General features: G+C 45.1%; 1 protein-coding gene across 14 annotated transcripts in view; it reads right to left on the bottom strand.

Moving 5' to 3' along the window:
* baz2ba (bromodomain adjacent to zinc finger domain, 2Ba) overlaps positions 1 to 16,251 on the bottom strand; it is a 99,775-nt gene extending 83,524 nt beyond the window's left edge. For 9 of the 14 annotated variants that reach the window (XM_017481703.3, XM_017481706.3, XM_017481707.3 and 6 more), the window contains exon 1: positions 15,949 to 16,250. The gene's annotated coding sequence lies outside the window, so the exon portion shown is untranslated. Of the gene's footprint in view, positions 1 to 15,948 lie in introns of all 14 variants that reach the window. The other 5 variants (XM_017481710.3, XM_017481705.3, XM_053684646.1 and 2 more) reach the window with 2 other exon arrangements.
* Positions 16,252 to 16,466: the final 215 nt, after the last annotated feature.

The following is a 16,466-nucleotide window of genomic DNA, read 5'->3' as shown; positions in this document are numbered from 1 at the left end:
CTCTCTCACTCACACACTCTCTCTCTCACTCACACACTCTCTCTCACACACACTCTCTCTCACACACACTCTCTCTCTCTCACTCACACACTCTCTCTCTCACTCACACACTCTCTCTCTCTCACACACTCTCTCTCTCTCTCACACACTCACTCACACTCACTCTCTCTCACACTCTCTCAGCGGTCTCTGCCTGGACTTTTGGTTCTTTGCACTGCTTTACACTGGCTAAATCACGTCAATCCAATTTCCATTTACTTGTATATTGTCACAAATCAGATTTTCAGCATTGCTGGTTCGAGACCTGCATCAGAAAGCTATTTTTAAATTTTTTTATTTTACATACAGCAAAAAGGACGATTCAATTAAATACTGCACCAAAAAAAAACACACAAAAAAAACCGCACAAGCGCTAATAAAATGCATTGTTTACTACCTGACCGATCGTAAGCCCTTGTCTACGACTCTGCGCTGCGTAAAGATGATGAAGGATGATAAAACTCTGGATGACTAAATGCATTCGCAAAGCCTTGGGGCAAAAAAATGGAATAAACCTGCCCCCACACACAGGAGTGTTACTACACTAGACCCCTTTTAGACCATTTTTCGTTCCCTCGAGTGCCATGTCTGCTCAAGCCCCCCCCCCCCCCCCCTTTTTAAAAAAAATCAGATGTTTATGTCCGGCTACACGTTCAGACAAGTCCACCTGCAGGTAAATTCAGTTTAGTGGACGCAATGAAAAAAAAAAAAAAAAACCACGAGGGAAATGAAACTGGTTAAATATGAAGAAAGCCCCATGGCTGGAGGAAGTGCTTCAGTTTCGAAACATCTCTGGGCTTTGTGGTCAAACGGTGAAGATTATTATACGTGGGGTGGGGGACAACACCACACTATACTGGCCTCACATGTTATGTCTGCGATATTGTGGATCTAAAAAAACAAAAAAACAGACAGACGAACACAAAAAGCACAAACGGCGAGCCTACGAGAGGACCGCACGAGCCAAACGGACACCGAGGACGTCCGTAGCACTGCTGTTGCTGATGCTGCTGAGGGGATTACAGCGACGCCGGCCGTAATGACAGCTCTGATGCGGAGATAATGGCAGGCGCATGAGCCACGCCGATCATCCTATGCATGCTGAACGTACACACGGAGGGTTGATTACAGCCTCTCACGCCTTCTCCTTCCGAGACACACGCAGAGTTCACTTTCCTCCATTTCCATCTCCGTCAGAAAAAGCGACCCGACGGGATGTTTTTCATTTCTGTGGCCCGAGGGAAGGGAATTTAGATGAAATGACGAAGCTGTTGGCCAGAAGGCAAACGGTGCTCGCGCACGCGTACGTCGGAAGCGCGTGCACATGTCAAAGTCAGGTGATTCTTCAGGGAGGCTCGAGGCAGCCATCTTACCGAAGCCTTTGGAGAAAAACAGGCAAGTCCTGACAATTCAAGCGTCCCGGTGCAGGAAACCCAACTCCAAAACAGCAGTGATTCATCTCCTCCTCAGATTATTCCGCTGCACAAAGCCGACCGCTCCTGAAGCTTCCTCTTTCTTTCTGTCTCGACTGGGTCTCGAGGCCTGCAGGCCTGTCTCTTCTCACCTCAGCTGCAAGCGAGAAGCAAAAATGTGCGTTCCTGATATCCGTCAAACATACAAACACAGTCAGGTTGTTTGGGGTTTTTTTTGGTTGTTGTTCCTGTTGATTCTTAGACCTATGATTATCTTCTTTCATCGTTTAGTCGGAGGCCGGAGGAGCGTGTGAGAAGGAGAAAAGGGGGCCTTACAAGAGGATCCAGCCATTTCTCATCTCTGTAAACACTTACTCTAAAATGGCCACCAGATAATTAGCCCCATCTGAGAGCAGCTCCGGCCTCAGACGCCTGTTCTGCGGCTCATCACTCACACGCTAACAGGAGAGAGGTGACACACACACACACGCACACACACACGTCTCTCCCCCTCTCTCTTCTAGTCTTGTTCTCTCAAACACCCTCACCCTCACACACACACACACACACTCTGTCCTCGGATGAATGAAGGATGAACGCGGTGCCACGGCGGCGATTTTTCTGCACACGTGTGGGAGAGGAGGCAGCACCCCGAGCCGGGACGACGCGGCTGGATTAATATTCCTCTCATTTCCGTGTCTTCACCCCCCCCCCCCTTACCTTTGAAGTTCTTGCGAAAATGAACACCAGATGCAAGCAGGGGAGGAGAGAAAGCACGAGAAAGAGGATCCACAGCGGTGGCTCCACATGTGAGAGCCATTTGTACCCCCCCACCCCCACCCCCCCCACCCCCCTTTAAACAAAAAAGCACAAACACCGGCGCGGACAGCCGCCTGCCTCTGCGCAACATCTGGAACACGTTTCACGCACAAACCCGAATGTGAAACACATCACAGCAAACAAATAAACTAGATAATGAAGGACTCACTTAAGGTTTTCCGGCTGAGGGAACGAGCCTGGAAAACTGGGCCAGGGAGCCCCACACACACACACACACACACACACACACACACACACACACACACACACGGTTCAATAATACTCAGCAACATATCCTTTCAATTATGGGAAAACCTCAGCATTTTTCAACATCATCTCCATCCATCCAATTGGATTCTGATTGGTCAGGAGGTGTTGATTTATTTTCTAGAACAGCAGCTCTGACAGTAGATATTAATGTGCTAGCTCGTTTCTATGGTAACAGCTCGTTCACAGGGACTTGTACGGCGGACGCTCTGCATAAACGGATTAGAGACGCCGTTGATACGGTGAGGTTTTCTGAAAGGACACGTTTAACGTTAACATTTATGGAAGGAGTCTCCAGTGTCAGAGGTAAAGCTGAGAGTTTTCCAACATCTTCGGGACATGTAACGTGACAATCTGCTGGGGTGGGAGGGTTCTGTGGTAAAAAAACAAAAACGAAAACAACAACAACAGAGGCTGGCGAGAGAGCGACTGGGAAAATAATCATCAACGTTGGAACCTGGAAATCTGCTGTCGGTCATTTTCCTACAACAGCACGGATCGACATGTCTCTTCCTTACTTCGGAATGAAGCTATGAATCTAAATGTTCTGTCGTGAATACACGTACGCTGTAGATGTGATGGAGGCTTTAGCGTCAGTCTTCGTCTGTCCGGTCCGGAGCGAGGAGCATTAGAGCTCCGTGTAACCAAACAGGCCTTGAGATTTCACCGTGTGAAGGTCAACCCTGCTGCCTACGCAGCTGTCGTGCCTCACACACACACACACACACACACACAGGAGACTGAATCTTTCGTCTGTCATCAAGGCAATCCATGCCTCCATCACCCTTGCAGTTACCATGGCGAGAAATCCCCCTCTTTTTAAAAACGAACAGCCTCGAAGCAAACACTGAACGCTGGGACGACGCCGTCCTCGGGGGGCTGAACTCTATAAGCAGCTGTGATCGATGAGTGTTGGTCTTCTCGGGCTTCTGTGCGTTCGTGTCTGTCGTTTCAAAGTACCGGAGTGCTATTTCGAAGGAAAATCCAGCGTTTTAGCGTCGGTGTGAGACCGCTACGGCGTTCAGACCCGAGCCGAGGTGTTGGCACGCTGTAGGGCAGGAGGTCACGACCCTGCACTGAGACAACGCGCTCCCTCTAGAGTGTAGCGCGAATCCTAACCTGACGCAGCATTCGACGAACACGCGAAGCTCTCGGAAACGTTCTACCTAGCTTTAGTCGATGCAGCGTAAGGACGTTTTCACACTTGCTCCATACTCATGATCGATTCTGGGGGCGGGGCTAAAAAAAACCCCGTTCCGGTAGAATAATTCCTTCCGAACCGCGACTCAATCCGCGCACAATCCTACACGTCACACTTTTGTGTACGCACGACGACGATTCTTTTCCCAGCACCACAAAAGTCGAAACGGGAAGTAGCGCAACAAATTGAACCAATCGTGTGACTTGGCATACCGTGTATAGCATAGGGATCGCTTCCAAGGACCAGGGAGCGCTTTCGAAACCGGCGTTCACGCTTCACCGATTGTCCCGAACTCTACACTCAAACGGTTCTGACTGTGGGGGGAAAACGCAAGCGTAAGCACGACCTGCAAAGAAGCTCATGGTGTACTATCATCACGTCTTGCTCGTTTTCACCACTCGTTCATGTGCTCGTCCAAATCCCAAAGCTTTTCATGGTGGGTTTTCTTGGTTATGATTTTATTTGCTTTTTCACATGTTCACGAGTATCATTCTGGTCTGAAATTCTGACTCTTTAATATACTCTTGTTGATTCTTATACATGTTGTTTTGCAGCACTGTTCACCCAAGCATATATTTATCTGAAGGGAAAAAAGAAATCCTAAACGGTAGAACGTTTACTAATAAAGTGTTAATAAACTTTACGGCTTAAACGTTTCCTTCACGCACTTACGGTCTGAAGCTTGCATTCGCTGCCACGTCAACTAAAGAGCTGAAAAGCTGAAAACGAAACTTTTAACATCCCACCTTGGTGTGTTCTCACCCTCGCGCTTCTTTCTGGCGGTGAGAACACAGAGGTCACGCCGAGGTCCGAGAGCGTTCCAGTCGAAGTCGAACGAGAAAGTCGCTCGATCCGGAATCGACTCGGGAAGTGAATCGAACCTGCCGTGTGCTTTCGGGCTGGAAAAATGCTAAACTGAGCCAAAAGACATCCTTATACAATCGTCAAACAATGTTTTTTTGTCGTTGTTGTTGTTGTTATCTTGGTTTAAATTGCGGTGGGAAACCAAACCAAACGGCAAACGAAGCAGAAGTATCAATTTCGCTCTGACTAATGGGTGAGAAAGGCAGCAGTGATGATCTGAACTACGCTTCGCGTCGGTAGAGCAGCTTCACGTCTCTGAAAACAACCTAAAAAAATTTTTCCTCTGCACATCTTAAAGCACCTCCGGTCCTTGAAACTGCGGATCAAACGGGAAAACGAGCCGAAAGCTTCGGCGTCTCAGAGGCTCGGCGAACTGAATAATAGTGAGAACGTGACCTTAGAACGGTGCTGAACACAAATGATGAATTATTTCTCAAACCCCAGGTTGGTTTACAAAGCACCAAATTACTAAAGTATGGAAAATAAATGGCATATTTGGTAATATTAAGAGCACCGTGAAACTAAAGGTCGGCGTTATTACACTGAAAGGAAGAGGAGAGGGGAGGAATCGCGGCACTGTGATTTCCTCTCTATTAAAAGCATTAAGGTTCTGATGTGTTCCTGTTGGAGCCGCACGATACATCATTAGCGCTGACGCTATACTGGAAGGTGTACGGAGCTGAATACACGCGTCCAGGGTGGACACGGCACACGGCTTGGGGTCACAGAAAGTTCACGTCGATATCCCTTTGGGGTCCTAAACTTTTGGAGAACTCCTGCTGTAAGACAAAAAATCTAGTTTTGAGGTGCTGTTGCAGAAGAGAAGCAGCGTGTTGTTGCTGTAAGGCAGTATTGAGCTGGAGCACGGCGTGACGAGACTGTGACATGTGTCCTGAAAGTGATCGAGTGACTGACTGAGTGATGGATGGATGGATGGATAGATGCTCTCCTCCCCTGAGCCGGATGAGATGAGCTCCTGACGTTCCTGAAAGACGCTGCTGCTCCTGCGGCATGCTTAAATTAGCCTGCTCCGTGCTAATCCGCATCAACGCGGCATGTTTCCATCCTCACGCACGCAAGATCGCACACAAACACGTGAGTGTACCTGAGAGTACGGCATGTTTGTGGGGTGTTTTTTTTTTACACCTGTGCAGATCAGGTTGCACTTCTTACACCTCCTGCGACGACTTTAATTATGGATAGGAACTCCACACGAAGCTCAACGACAAGCGGTGCTCCTCACAATAATCTAATACCATCCGAACGGGCCTTATGTGCCTTCTGACATTCGCTCGTTCGTCTTCGGTATCGGTGGTCTTGGATCTGGGAATATCGTGTGCGAGAATGCAACCCTGGACAGAATGCCATTATTCCTTGCACACACATTCACACGTGAGGGCGATTTAGAGAACCGGGTGAAAACCCACACCGTCACACAGACGGTAACCTGAGCTCAGGATCAAACCGGAAGCACTGAGACCACCTAGAACATCATTCCAAGCGAATTCCAATCCCAATAACAATACAGTAGCAGGGAGTCAAGAGAGCAACATCTGGATGGGAGGGGCATGTACCCTCCCTCTCTCGCTGTCTCTCTCTCTCTCTCCCTACCTCAGCCAATCAAAAGTATCTGTGGGCTCGTGTAGGTGGATGACAGCATATAGCCCACACACTGCGTGTGTTCCACAGCCCTGTGATGCAGCGTCAGCAGCAGTTCGATGAAATGCGAAAGTTGGCTTTGTAAATGTAACCAAAATGGGGGGGGGGGTTCTCAGGAAAGTTTATCATCATTTATCACGATGTCGGTATTATAATCGATATATAATCGCCGAGCCCTAGCTCTATTACACGCTAGTAACATCATACACGTAACTTTAACCCGGCTGCCTGAGATTCTTCACGAATACGCGACTGGCGTGACTAAACAGCGCTGTAGCCTCACGTTACCGTGAACTCTGATCTGATGAGAACTGATGAGACGTCTGTTTTGAATGTTTGAATTCAAACATCACTAGCTCCGTTGACTTTTTTCGCTTTTAACCAATACCAGACTAGAGCACGTAAAGGAACGCCATAAAAGTCTGAAAACCCTTTCTCGATGAGCTGCCTTCAGCTAAATCAGCTAAGAATGCTGTGGAGCTTATAAAATAAATAAAATAAATAATAATAAAAAGGAACGGAAGGAAGAAAAAGCAAAAGCAAACGTCGAACACCAAACTACATTTGGGGTGAAAGAGAAATTGTGCTAAATAGATTTCACCCCCCCCCCTCCCCCGCCCCCCCATTCCTGAACTTTTCCCTTTTAAAAGCTCTTCCTGTTATCTTGTGAATCTTAGTCATAGACAGCTCTCGAGTTACAGACAAGTTCCACAGCTAAAGATCTATTTATCGAGCGAAAGAGAAAAGGAAAGCGGGAGGAAGAAGAAGAAGAAGAACAGAGAGAAGTTTTACACCTGAGTTTTGCACAGCAACGCACTGCACAGATCTTCACTTCAGGCGGTAGTGATGAAACCGACCGAGTATATAAAACACACACACACAAACACACACACACACACACACACCTACACACACCCATCACACAAACAGCATCCTTTGTGCTTTTTTCGGTTCTGTGGCCTAAACCACAGCGCTGAATAATTCTCAGACGTCACGGACAACATGATCAGTTATTTGTGTGTGTGTGTGTGTGTGTGTGTGCGCGTGTGTGTGGTGATAACTCTGCAATGTCTGAAACCCACAGCCTAATCCGGTATGTGTGGCCTCCAGAAACAAGCCTGGATTACAGGCCCCTAATCCCACCCGTCAATCTGGACATCTTTTGTTTAAAGTGCAGCGCTGAAACGAGCTCGCTCGGGCCCGTGCTAATCCGCACGACGTGTGTTTACTCTCCGCAGCTTGGGTTTTACCTCAGGTTAGCCATGTTCTACCTAAAAATACACTCTTCTTTAGTGCTGCGTGTGGCTGAACTCGAGACACGCTTTGTGCTGTGCGCGTGATTTTTGCATGATTCACGTTCAACAAAAGCAACGATCGTTCCTTACGCGTAACGACAGCTCCTGTTATAAAACTCTCGTCTCATTAATAACAATTACGCGGATTAGAATTGACCCGAGATCTGAGAGAAACGCTGCTGACTCCACGTCTGACGAGAAATGAATTGGTTTTGGCTGATTTGTGCGACTGGGTCGCGGCTACGTTGTCGTCCCGCTGTTACAGCATCAACGTACGCAATATGGCGGACGCACCACTTAAACGGATTTTTTTTTTTTAACGTGTGTTATCGATAATGATATGGGGAAGCGTTCTGCGTCAGAAAGCCTGTCCTAGGAACTAATGATTGGTTATGGTTTCCTGCACGTTCCTTTATTAGTGTCGCACATCGGAATAAGATGGCTATTAATTCTTACATAGATAATATCGTATTAGTATGTGTCAGGCAGGTGATTCGGTCATTTCCAATGTTTATATTGTTCAGTTTTACTGTTTATTTCCATCGTAATTTGCCAAACTAATCCGCTAAGTCATCACTAGCCGCGCTCGTGTTTTTGTTCCGATACGGCAGGAGCGTTTGTTTATATGATTGTTTACAGCAGTGTATTATTCAGTGTACTACTGAATTTTCCTTAACTCCATTTACATTTTATAACTCCAATATATGTCTTGTACTATGTTTACTGATTTGAGTGTAATTAGTGCAACGAGACATACATGTCAGATGAATATTTACTGTAAATTATTCCCTTCCGTAGACCGTACAACATCACGGCTGCGTACCTCGGATGTATGCTTAAGACTGCAGACAAACGCTTCGTTATCAAGAATCTCTTCTCCACTCCTGATTCTCTGATCAGATCTGATCCGCCTCAACCGGCTGAACTCTTGATTGTAATGAGACTTTGCTACGTTCTGTAAGGAAGCGTTTATGCAACATTTATGAAAGGAGACTCCAGTTTCTGCTATAACGTAATCATTTTTTTTACGACATCTTCAGGACAGACGAGTTTATGCTTCGCGGTTTGTCGGTTACATGACGCGCTTCGAGAAAAAGAAACTCGTTGAACGTTAAATATGCGACTATAATCGGATAAAATCATTTTTCTACTAATTAAAAAAATCGTGACCGGCGGCAAACCGCTGCCGTTTAACTTGTTCTGGATTCTGATTGGTCAAAAGGTGTCGATTCATTTCCTGTACCACAACACACGTTCATATGTTTTGTTAATGCGCTTGTTCTGATACGTTACCGTTTCCATAGTAACAAGCTCATTCGCAGGGGGTTGGGACGGCGGACACGCTGCGTAATCTTCGCCTAATGATAAACTGATGAAACATGTGTCGTGTCTACGAATAAAAATGGATAATTAATCGTCGATATGTTGACGTTTTCTGTAAAGAGGCGTTAACGTCCACGGAAGGAGTCTCCCGTTTCAGCGGGAACTCGAATCTGTAACTTTTTCACCATCGAAGCAGTTTACTCTCTTTTGCGGTTTCTCTGTAAGCTGTGTTCTTTGGGGTTTTTGTCTTATTAACCTCACAAGAACGTAAAACTGTCCCTCCGGGATTTTGCGATCGCAGACATGAACGCAAAATCCAGAAAACGCGAGATTTTCCGCAGATTTGGGCGAAGAAACGTCATGTGACGTCAATGTTCAGCCAAAGCGCTCTTCCATTCACGTGCATCGAACATGAGTGCGGCTACTGTGCGATTGCACTTTCGCCAATTCAAGCGGTTTTCTGTAAAAACAAGCATTTTTGGCTTGAACAATCACGAACAACCTCCAGTACGGACTGATTACTGGAAGATAATCGACTTTGGGCTGGTAGCAGTGAGTGTGCTCCATCACCCCCACCCTGTCGTCGACCATTTTCCTATAGCGTTTGGCTTCTCGCACGTATCAGCGTAAGTCAATGGGGAAGAGTAACCTCGTAGTTATATTTACAGGAAGTGCTTTTTGTAAGTTGTAAGAACGTGTCGTAATATCTCTAACTAATGGAGCAAAACAGCAAACAGAACACTGTAGTGTTTCATGTCTATGGATCTAATTTCACTCGAATCCCATGTGGGACATGAACATACTTCCTTCTTATATCCTGCATCATCAAAGCGTGACACGAACTGTGTTTCTACACGCGGTGTACGCTTGGAAAGATTCTCCGTGCGTTGTTCTCTTCGTTCGCGGTCATTTTTATGCCTGAAAATCAACAATATTTATTAAATAAATAAATAAATAAATAGAAATCCCGGCTGAGGCGCTCTCTGCCAGCGCAGCTAAAACGAAAAGCCTTTTGTGGCAGCAGTGACCAGATTTTAAATGCAGCTGGATCAATAAATAAGAGGGGGCTGTACAAGCACAATCTCGGAGTGTCTTCGAGCATCTCTCCGTGTGTGTGTGTGTGTGTGTGTGTGTGTGTGTGAGAGAGAGAGAGTTGAGGGAGTAGCGGGAAAGGAGGGGGTCAAATACTGCATGTCCTGCAGACAGCTGTCTCAGTGCAGTAAATTCTGCTCATCTAAAAAGCGCCAGCGAAAAAAAAAAAAAAAAAATTCCCATCTCATTTCTCTTCCTCTTCGCTCTGTCCCCCCCCCACACTTCCCTGCACACAAGAGGAGACGCCGTTCCTGCGATCCTCTGCTATTTCTGCTCGGGATGCAAGTATAGCGATAAGCAGGCGAACAAATAGGCCAAACTACTGGCATTTCCAGCTCGGGCTCCATTATCTCAGCAGGGACTCTGGAGTGTGTGAGCGGCGTGGCCCGGCGCATGAGCAATATGATGGGAGGACAAACGGCACCGGAGAGACGCGAGAGCACCAAAACAAAAAGTCAAAGCACTCCTCCAAGCCTCATTTAGGAAAGGTAGGGGAAAGAGAGCGAGAGCGAGAACAAAAAATAGACAGCGGATAAAAGTAGAAGGACTGGCTTGTGTGTCAACGTGCAAGTGTGTGTGCACTGACCAGAAAGTATGAGATCAGCATCACTGATTAACGAGATAGCGCGAGAAGAAGAAAAAAAGCGGATGAAAGGTGGTGAGGACTTGAGCTCGACACGAAAAGAGACAAACAAGGCTCGCTGTGCACAAATGCAAAACTTCCTCCAAAAAAAAAAAAGGCAAAGGGGGGGAAAAAAGAAGAAGAAGAAAAAAGGAAAAGGAAACGAGAGAGACGTTACTGCGGCGTACGTGCTGCTCGTTTAGCTCTCCTGCCGTTTTCTTCGGGGAAGAATCAACCTTTTCACCTTGTCTGTGAAACAAACAAGAACCCAGGCTGCCTACACAAAAATAACCTTGGGTTTCGTCAAGGAGATTCTCACATTGAATGATAAATAGAAGCCCAGGGGACGCCGGGGCTAGAAAGCAGCTAATTGCCTGCAACTGAAAGTCGGGCCCTTGCGCATCGCTCTGGTTGTTTTGTTTTTTCCCCCCTCTCCAAAAACAAAACAAACCAAAAATGAGTCTGTGATTGTGCGCAAAAAGGACGTTTAGCGAGGGCGGGGTTTCTGCTGTACCTCTGGTCCTCGTTACTACGGACGTGAAGGTAACGAGGAGCTCGGTTCACGCCGCAATTATCGAACCCGCTTGTGACTTGCTCGAGTCCTTACAATAACCCGAGCGCCGGAAAAGTAAACACGACCCTGCAAGACTGCAGATGTGTTTGGGGAACGGCGCACATCTACACCCGCATCCATATCTGCATGGATAAGCAGCTTTAAAAGGAAGGACCGGTGAACAGAAAGCGCAGAAATGTGTATATACATACAAACGACTCGCTGACCTGCCATCGGGTTATCGGCTGGATTTTATTGGGAGGTCGCTATAACGACATGTGACGGCTCTCCTGCACGGCCGGAAGGTCTGTCCGTCATCGTTATACCGCGCTTATAATAAACGAATGCGTGTTCATCTTGCATAAAGGCTCCTTCGACATCCTCCTCAGCTGAGCAAACTAGAAATACTGTCACATTCTGGATTGCTGAAAAGGTGCCCAATAACTTCCTATCGCGGCACATGTTCTGATACGTTATCGTTTCCGTAGTAACAAGCTCGTTCGCAGAGTTGGACGCGTCACGTCATTTTCGCCTAATAATAAACTGATTACACGTGTGCCGGCGAATAAACGCGGATAATTGATCACTGATATGTTATGTATGGCGTTAACATGCGTGACGTTTTCTGGAGGCGTTAACATTCGTGGAAGGAGTCTCCAGTGTCAGAGGAAAAATTCGAACATGAAGTTTTCCGACATCTTCAAGACTTCAATGACTTCAATTAGTCTTTTTTTTTTTTTTGCAGTTTCTTGGTAAACTGCGTTTTTTTTTTTTAAATTAACTTTGCGAGAAAGAAAAAAGCAGTGAAATAACGACTGCTTACAGCTGCTATAATGTAAGAGAAAGCATCTGTGGACCTTCCACATCATTAAACGTAGCTGTAAACGGATAAAAAGTGTTCATTCATTTAAAACATTGATAATTATTGGTACATTTTTGTAGTACAAGGTGAATTAAACGCTTCAGGATGTGCTGTTATTAGAAACGCCGCTTCATCCCAAGACCCCACGTCAATTATTTTCCGGTATAATGCTTTACTCCATACATGACCCTAAAACTATTATACATACTGTATAACTGATGCGATCGAGGGATCGTTAAGATCGGTTCAGTTGTTTACACCGACCGCTCAACGTGTGTGTGCAAGGAAAAAGGAAAAAGCCCAGCAGCGCCGTGCTCTCACCCGTCTCTTCTGATCAGTTCTTGCTCTGTCGAGCACAACTCACTCGGCTTGGCCTAATTTTTGGTTTCCGTGCCTTAAATCTGTCGTGAGGACCGTGTGCCAAGGTGGGCCTCGCCACATGGCGTAACCGTGTTTGGTCCGTTGAGGTTCTTAAGTCGTTTGCTACACTCGGGCGTGTTTGTTCGTCGTTCTCTACAAGTTACAAGAACCTCATCTGCGTGTGGTGACTCGGGCTATCAAACACACACACACACACACACACACACACACACACACACACACAGCCGGGCGGTTCAACGGCTTTCTCAGTGCAGATCTTTCCTAACAGACTCCTCTTATCGCCACTCCAGGATTAGATTACCATGCATATTGGATTGTTTACGCCGTAACCGCACGAAGTTAGCATTCGCACAACTTCTACGACCTACGTTGTGTGTTTTTGTGGGTTTTTTTCTGCTCTAATCAGCTTACTAACCAGGATTTGTTTGCTGCAAACATTCCAGCTAGACGCTGGAGGGGTGTGAGGGCGTCTTCTTTCTTGCAAAGGCCTAACTTTATCCGTATCCTGACAGGAAAACAACATCCTGCTCTGAATGTGCGAGGCAGACACTCCAACTCTTAGGCGAGACTGACAGTTTTTTTTCCCCCTTTCTTTTTTTTTTTTTAATGTCCGCCACAGCCTGAGACATTTCGTGGCTTTGGGTGTGCTTCACAGAGCACAGTATGAGATCTCTTCAAACCCCAACAGCACAAACAGGTCCTGACAGATTTGTTCTCCCTAATTCGCAGTAAAGGAAACAGCAAGTGTATTAGAGGTCTTCTTCTGTGTGCTCAGCTGCGACACACACTCACACTCACTCACACTCACTCACTCACTCACATATACACATACACACACACACACACACACACACGCAACCCCAAAGAAAAAGCCAACAATAGACACATTTCTAATGGAAGAGGAGAGTGGGTGAGACTGTTCCGTTTCAATTCACTGATACCACTAATGGCTTCTTAGCGGTTCCATGAAATCAAGCAGCTGTCAAGTCGATGCATCAGGAGCAGGAGGAGGAAGAGGCGGCATTCCCACAAGAGAAAGCATCGCGTCAGGATGTTTGCCTCAACATCTGCTCCCCTGCACTCACAGCTTTTTTTTTTGCTTTCTTTCTTTCACAGCAGCACGCATGCAGACAAAGAGATGGAAAAGCGAACAGCTCACCTTCACATCTGATGCACAAATTCTGTTAAAACAGCACTTTTTTCTGTTATTTTTGTGTTCTAGGGTTCTCTGTACCATCCCGTGACCCCTGACTAGCACCGTGACACGATTGTGTTTTTAATGAAGGAGGAACGTTCCCGTGCGCTGATCATATGATAGCGTTACGAGCCTCAAGTTCACAAAGTCTTGAAAAAAACGAAAAAGCATGGCCAGGACACATCAACTTCCTGTTCAACGTCCTTCTAACTTCAACAGAGCTATAAAAAGCAAAATAAAAATAAGAGAACGGAACATAAATAAACAAAGCACGTACGTCAATCAGTCTAATCAAATTAGAAGATAAAGTAATCATGACACGAGATAAGACTCGTAAAAGGTTCCACGTGAGCGCGAATGTAAATTAAAAAGTGTAAAATAATACTTAATTCTTATCTCTTTTGGTCAGACTGCAGCTTTCTGACCAAAAACCTGAAGGTAAAACGTAATCATCATCATCATCATCATCATCATCATCATCATTCGAATTCAAGTCACCTTATAACACAGACAGCTCGGGAAAGTAAAAATGACAACAACAAAAATGCAGATCTGAATCATCAGAGCATTTCAATAACCTTGATCGCCTCCGCTTCGACACTCAGCGTGGCATTTATTTATTTCTTTATTTCTTTATTTAAATGAATTAATCAAATATTAAACCTATCTAGTAATGTTCTGGAACATGTGCTTTCCCGGCATTAAAGATCTGCGTTCGTACTTCTTACTCATCATATAAGTCATGTCATCTTTTTCTTTTTTTAAAAAACCAATAACCATTACAGCCTGATTCTGCGGCTCATTGATTGCAAAGAGACCAAAATAATTACTAAAATATAGTCAAGTACATATTAAAAAAATTAATAAATAGGGGTTTTTTTGTGTTCTTTAGTTGTTTATAATTGAATTCCGAACAGTTGTATAGTTTTGCTTAGTCAGTCAAACATAACAAGCTGTTATAATAATTATGCTAATTATTCTGTTAAAACGTTTAATACGTCTGTTACAAAATGACATCATCACGCAAAAAGGTGGGGGGGGGTGGTAGAATTAAATAAACACGTTAAAATGTAACGCTCGTGCGATTCATAATGTCCACCTGTTCGTTATTAAAAATGTGATCTCTCACAAAGTGATTCGCTTGTTTAAAAAAAAAGAAGAAAAGACAAAAATACATCAACAAATTCGAAATAGAAACAAAAAACAAACAAACAAACAAACAAACAAACAAACTCGCACGTCGAAATATCGTCGGGGGGTTTTTCCCCCATAAACTTGCTATGACGTCACCACCACCACTTTAAGACGTTTCCTTTAATAAAAAGAAACTTTTTTTTCCTAAAGTGGTTTTTAAACACCCGCCCCAACAAATTAAAAAAAAAAAAAAAAGATCCCACGGAGTTCAACAACAACAAAAATTAAAACCAAGATGGCGAGAGGCTTGTTGTTTAGAGGGCAGGGGAAAAATGGAGGATATTGTAATATACACAAAGGGGATAAATTTCAACAACTCGGCCAGGCGGCAGCTGCTTCTCTTTAAGGAAGCGACCAAGATAAGAGAGAGAGAGAGAGCGAGAGAGAGAGAGAGAAACCCCCCCACACACACGGACTCACACCAACCCAACCGCCTTCAAGAGGAGATTTTTAATCGATGTAAAGTCGAAAGCGTGGTTATTTGTATCACAAAAACGAGCTCTAAAGTGTATAATTGTGTTATCTTTGAATGGAGAGCGGTTAGCTTTTTTTCTTTGCCATCATCTGAGAGACGGACATTAAAGAGACCAAAGGTAGCGTCGTTCAGCTCCCATTCAGTTCAGCTCACTTCAATTCTCCTTTCTTCCTTTTTTTAAAAAAAAACTGACTAGAAATCATACAAATGTCAAAAAAAAGCACCTTGTAGCACTCAAACATGTTATCCAGACACAAAAAGGCAGATTCCTACTATCACTAAGTCACTTCCAACGTCGCCTAACAACAACAACAACGGCAGCGGCGGCTGTTGCTAATTCGTAAAGTTGCCCTGCGTTGTTAGGTATATTTAATATCAAAAACTATTTAAATGACCGTTAAACCGTCGTTTCGCCATTTTCTTTTCGACAAGTTTTTTTTTAACGCTTAAAAGGACGCACGCGGTCATGTTGAAAGAAAGTCGAGTTAGCTCCGTCGCTAAAGATACACACTAACACCCTAACAGACACACAGTTACACACACACACACACACACACACATACATACATACACACACACACACACACACACACACACACACACACACCATGTAACAAATAACCGCTCGCGCGATTAGCACGTCTAGCTGCTTCTCGTATCTTTCTCTCAGTCTTTTTTAAATACTTTAAACTTACCGTCAGTTTTCGGACACTTAGCCTGTCGACGCTTTTAAAAATCCACCTCGTCCTTCGAAGGAATACTTTTTAGATCACGGGGTTTTTGGTGGTTCTCTTTTTTCCCTTTTTTTGTTGCGCGAGAGGCCGGCGTAGCAGGAGATGATGAAGAAGGGGGAATTGGGCAGTAATTGAGTCTCTCTCGGTGCGTGTGTGTGTGTGTCTGAGTGAGTGAGTGTGTGACTCGGTGTGTGTGTGTGTGTGTGTGTTAGTTACGGACGGCAGATTGAAGGAGACTCTCCTCTCAAAGGTTTTATTCCGCTTCACTTCAAGGAATCAAAGTGACGTCAGCTCGCCGGGTTTCGTCGTTTCTGACTCTTTAAAAAAAACAAAAACTTTGATTGTATGATCATTTTTAAGAAATCGAAAGGAGAAGTAAATTGTTTGCAGTGTTTTCGGGAAAACCGCACATCTACATAATATACAAATTCAGTCCATCTGTCAGGGATATGATGAGACGCCTCATAACACAGACACGG

This window comes from Ictalurus punctatus, chromosome 12 (assembly GCF_001660625.3).
Source record: "Ictalurus punctatus breed USDA103 chromosome 12, Coco_2.0, whole genome shotgun sequence".
Taxonomy (NCBI): domain Eukaryota; kingdom Metazoa; phylum Chordata; class Actinopteri; order Siluriformes; family Ictaluridae; genus Ictalurus; species Ictalurus punctatus.
This window is presented reverse-complemented; position numbering and strand designations above follow the sequence as displayed.